Source organism: Solanum tuberosum, unplaced genomic scaffold (assembly GCF_000226075.1).
Source record: "Solanum tuberosum cultivar DM 1-3 516 R44 unplaced genomic scaffold, SolTub_3.0 scf00681, whole genome shotgun sequence".
Classification (NCBI taxonomy): Eukaryota; Viridiplantae; Streptophyta; class Magnoliopsida; order Solanales; family Solanaceae; genus Solanum; species Solanum tuberosum.
In genome coordinates, this window is record NW_006239610.1 from 15,787 (window position 1) to 21,739 (window position 5,953).

Sequence of the window (5,953 nt, forward strand, 5' to 3'; positions counted from 1 at the left end):
TAAAAAAAGAGAGTAAGCATTCTGTCACATTTATTCTTAAAGATGAAAGTTAATGTACATAGAAAATTAAAAGTACAAAGAACATAAAAGAAAACTAAAAACTAATACACATGATCAGCAAAACAATTAGACATTTCTTTTTTACTTTTGTCTCTATAATGAAATTTGAAACAAAAACTAACATAAAAAAATAGTCTATATTTAAGCATATAAAATAAAAATCTGGAATTAAATTAAAGCAAGTTGCTAACAAAGCAACAATTCAACTATATAAAGAGAGATAGAGAAGTCTCATTATAATTTTAATTACTACAAATAAGTATGAACTAACACACCAAGCTCTGATGCTTCAGTAATTGAATTCTTGTCTATTCTTGGACTGGACAAAGGAAATCTCACAGCTTTCACCACAAATTGTGACATTATTTCATCAGTTTAAAGCGGCCTACACACAAGAATTATAGGAGTAGTAAATAAAAGTTTTTCTTGAAAAGTTAAATTTATAGGATAAAAATTGCGGAAACATGAAAAGTCACATAGAAATTTTAAAGGTCAAATTAAAATAAATATATAAAAGATAGAGCATGAAATTTAACTTTAAAAGATACATGTATCTATCTTAAATTCTTATCTTTAAGAAATAATTACTTATTTGTATTTTTTTTTATTTGTGTGAGAAATTTGAAAGGTCAAGATTAAGAAATGAGAATACGAAGATTAAATATATGAAAATCATAAAAGTGGGCTCTTAACTGAAGATGCATGCGTAAAAAAATGATGTAATTAATTATTTTCTGTGAAAAAAAGAGAGCAGACATGCATTTTAGAAAAGGTAATAGAACAAATATTAAAATAATTAGTATTCAATGAATTTAATTTCAATATAAATGTGACATGAATAAGATAGATATATATAGATGTTTTTATTATATTTTGATATAAAATAGGAGCACAATGGTAATTCAACTGTGAAGATAGATACTTCTATATATATATATATAATAATAATAATATGAGTAAAATGATAAGTATATTAAGCAGTTCATTGTAATTTACAATTTAATTAATATTATTAGATGTTTAATTTAGCATATTTAAATAGCCATCACTATTATCTTTGTTGCCTAACAATTCTTACTACGAGGTCTCAAATATTCCATGTAATATTACCATACCCTACTTATCTAATTAAGATGATAATCTTAAAATTAATACTTCTTGTGGACACAATATATATATATAAGTAATCAAAAACATGAAGAAAGAGGGAGTTACTTAGATGGTAAGAACCTTATCTTCAATCTGAAGGTTGTGAGTTGGTAGAAAAATTATGAATATTATTCATTTTTTCAAATTTAAAGAAGGGAAAAAGGTTTGATTTACCCCTCAACTTAACTATTTAGAGCTGATATACCCTTCATTATGAAAGTGACTCATATATGCCCCTACTGTTATACAAATGGCTCACATGTACCTTTTCCCTCTGACAAAAGTTAAAAATTAATTTAATTGAAAATTTTCAAAAATATATATAATGCATACTGTTAGCGCAATAGGCTGCTCTATTTTCCATCTCAGGTCTTCTTGCCCTTTATCTCATGCCTGAGTGTAAACTCTTTTAACCCTAGTTAGTAGACTAGCAACCTCCTTGGGGATTGGATCCGTGAGTTCAATCAAATCGGATGGAGTATCGTATTTAACAGAAGTGACAAGTTTTAGGCATATTTGATCCTCCTTACACGTATTTTTTTTACCGTCTTGTTTCAACGGCCAATATAAATTTATTATTTTGATGGTCAAATTTATTTATGTTTCACTAATTTTCTTGTCTCCTCTCTAATTTATTTTTACAAATACAAAAATTAAACTACAATATAGCCGCAAAAAAAATTAGTTTTACATTTTTTTCTTTACACTGAAGAATGAAACAAAAAGAAAAGAAACTCAAATATTGATAATCAAAGTAGTCAAAAAAATATTTTATGTATGAAAAAAAATTTAAAAATATACCTTGGACTTTGCTAGAAGGATCATATGTACCCCCTACATGAATTTTCTTAAATTAAAAGTCAAAAAAATAAATCTAAAACTAATATTTCTCACTTCCGTTAGATGAAGGGTATATGTGAGCTCATTTTGCAACGGTAGGGGTATATGTGGGTCATTTCTATAACGGTAAAGGTATATAAGAGTCACTTTCATAACGAGGGGTATATCAACTCTAAATGACAAAGTTAAGGAATATATCAGACCTTTTTCTTTTTAAAGAATATAATGAAGATAATCATACTAATAATTAATCGAGAATCTTTTGAAAATAAAAAATAAAGATAAGATGTGTGTATATAATATACTTCACCCTCCTTACGTCCCATTTGGGATATATGTTGTTTATTGTAAAGAAAGAAAAAACTTGAAAAGGTGCTCTAATTTATTTTTATTAAATAGAAAATTTGCAAATTTCAAAACCATAATTATTCAAGGGATTTTGTCAAAAAACTTTTTGAGTAGATAATGATTAAAATAGTAATGCTTTGTATATTTAAAATTCAAGAAAGAGGTGACCCCTCATAAATTCAATATACAAAAAACTTTTTAAATGCTAAAAGTGATTAATATTTAAGTGGAAAACAATAAAAATGGTGACATCCACGTCACTACGTGGTTCATCTTTTCCTAGCCAAGTCTTCTTTGAAAGAAACCCGAGCAGCCACCACTAATTTTACCACTAAAAGGAGTCACCATTTATTTGGAATTTTAAATTATTTGTTAATTTATGATAAAGTTTTCTTCAAATAATCTATAAGTAATTAAGAATTTAAGTTGTCGTAAAACTAGGTATTAATGTTTGTATTAAGATAAATTATCTTCTAAATAGTATAATTCTTCTCTGAATCGTACGTGACTATGAAATATTTTATGCATCAAACTGTCTTTTTGTGTATTAGTATTTTGTGTTGCACTATTTCATGAAAAATGTTTTCAACGTTGCTTTCACAAATGGATTAAATGATCTCATATTCCACTTTCAGATATCTAATATAGTATATCATTTTGTTTCTTGGTGGATTTTTAAATATGTATGTGTAACGTGAGCATGTTTGGTGTCTAACAAGTAATAATACGTGGATAAATCACTTGTTGACAGTATTAAAGAAGGTTTTTCTTTTTTCAATAAACGAAAATGTACTTTTTAAAAAATTTCATTTATGAAAATTACCTTTAAAATATAAGTAACTATGGAAAGTTTTCTATGTTGAAGTGTTTCAATAGTAATGACTATGAAAGTGTTGAGAGAAGAACGAAAGTGCAAAATATCAAGTTCCTTGAGCCTGATTAATAAGGGTGTTGGTTTGTTAGTTAATTAAAGTAAATCAGTTAGTTATAAGTTTAGTAGTTAAAGGACATGTTCTCTGAGCTAAGTACTTCTCTATGTAATAAAGAGAATACTCTTCTTCACATGTATCATGACTCTCCGTTATTAAGGGTTTATTTCTGCACAAATGCCTTTGATGATTGGGTTGAGTTTATGGAGACTCGATCCTTTAAACTTTAATTGCTTAGACTATTAATTGAGTTTATGGGGACTCAATCATTAGTTGTTTGAAAACTGTGTTTTATATTTATTATGATGAACTTGGTTTTATGAAAGATGTTTTGGGTTAGTTGTCGGTTTTCCCACAAAGTGGGTTAGTGTGGGTGTCACTTACGATGGTCTGGCTCATGATAAACTTGATATCAAAGCCCTAGGTTCGTTGATCTCGTCGTACCAAAATGATTCTATTAGAGTCCTGTTGAACGGTACAGAGAGGTTTGTACTTTTATGCAAGAGGCTACATGACTTAAGAAAAATACTCTCTTCTTTCTTCTTTTGTGTTATGGCTTGATTCCAATTGGTATCTAGCGATCTAAATTTGTATCTAACCTCTTTTATTCTTCGGTACATAGATGGTTTATGCTAGACAATGTTGGGTTCAAAAGTGATTAGAGCGTCATGCGGAAGCTTACAATTGCAAATCATAGACATGATAAATCAGATAACAAAAACTTATACTAAAAACATAATATTATTATATGAAAACTAATATAGAAGAAAAATATTAAAACTATTGAGAGAATAAATCTCCCCATAAACTAAACTCTTAAACGTCTACATTGTGGATTCTATTGTGTTACGCTATGAGATATAGATCTTCAATTTATAGATCTCTAAACTTTTCCTCTAAGGAAAGAATAAACCAAATATGGAAGAAAATTATATTTTCCTTTCAGGAAAAGTAAAAGCAATTATGGTAATGCTTTAATTTTTCTTTAAGGAAAAAATAAAATTCAAATAAGGTAAAAAAATCATGGCAAAATCCTAACAGACACAATGACGTAAGGTAGTAGCTCCAGCGGCAGAGCTAGTAGATGAGTCCGCAGCGAGGGGAAGTGGTTGTGGCAGAGGGAGAGGGAGAGGTAGGGAAAGGAGAAGGGGAAGGGAAAAAGAAGGCCAAAAATGGAGCTCAAGTAGGGAATATACTAAGAGAAGAAACCCCACCCCCACCCAGGACCCCATGGGCGAATAGGTAGAGGTAAAAATTGAGGATGAGGATGAGGTTGAACCAGAGGTGAGAGCACATGTTGGGTTTACAGGTTTTCCCCTTGTTGATGTTGGAGTGGTTCAACATGTGTTAGCTCTTCTGAGTGTTGGCATATACTGGAGCCACTCCTATAGTTCAAGATACTCTCAGGTATCAATTACTCATACTGTTGCAGCTATTGTTTCTAAGATGTATGGGGCTCGGACATTGATTCTCTCTTTTGTCCTTTATTTAACCTTGTGATTTCCGGTACTAAACATAAAATGTTGACCAAGTTCTTGAAGCTTAAGCCTCATGTTTTCCATGGTTCTGAGAGCGAGGATTATTTTGAGTTCATATTCATTTGTTATGAAAGGCTACATAAGTTGGGTATTGTGTAACAATATGGGGTTGAGTTTGTAATTTTTCAATTTCAACGTGAAGCAAAGTAGTGGTGGAGAGCTTTTGTGAAATTTGGATCATCAGTCTTGTCTCCACTAAATTGGACACATTTCTATGCGTTGTTCTTGGAGATATATGTTTTTCTCACTTTGAGAGATAGGAAAAATGATGAGTTTGTGGCTCTTGAGCAGGGAACCATGACTATGGCTGCTTATGAGGCCAAATTCCATGTCTTTTCCCGTTATGCTACGCAGTTGGTGAATTTTGAGGAGGAGAGGATTCATTTGTTCGTCAAGGGTTTGAATTCTGAGCTGCAAGTTTTGTTGGTGCAAATGACCTCTACAAGTAGAAGCTTTAATGAAGTGACTGATTTTGTGAAGAAGGTAGAGAGAGTTTGATAGGCTGGACAACCCAAGACCTTGGGTAAAAAGGCCAAAATTATGGGAAACTACACTAGTTTGTATTCTAAGGGTTCCGGTCAACAGGTATATTGAGGTCGTCTGATTCAGTCGGTTATGCCCACTTCTTTGGATGGTCAAGGGGCTTCTTATGCATCATCCAACAGGATCACACTTGGTTGTGGTCTTTTCCACTTAGGACACTTTAAGAAGGATTTCCCTCAGGCCTACAGTTTTTCAGGTTCAGTAGTCGACTAATGCAAGGTTCCGGCGGGTGGAGGGAATACTGGTAGAGGACGTACATAAGATGTGTGATGAGGTAATCAACGAGGCTATAGAGGTCAAGATAATAGTATTGCAAGGAGAGGCACAACCTAGAAGGGTGGTTGCTCGTAATGATGACATAGCTCAGTATTATGCATTTTTGGGCAGACCAGAGACTGAGACATCAGACATTGTGATAACATGTATTATTCTTTTCTGTAATCGAATGGCTAATGTTTTGTTTGATCTAGGTTCAACTTATATTACATATTTGTCAATTTTTCTTTGGGAATTTATTTGATTTGTGATACCCTTGATTCCCCTATC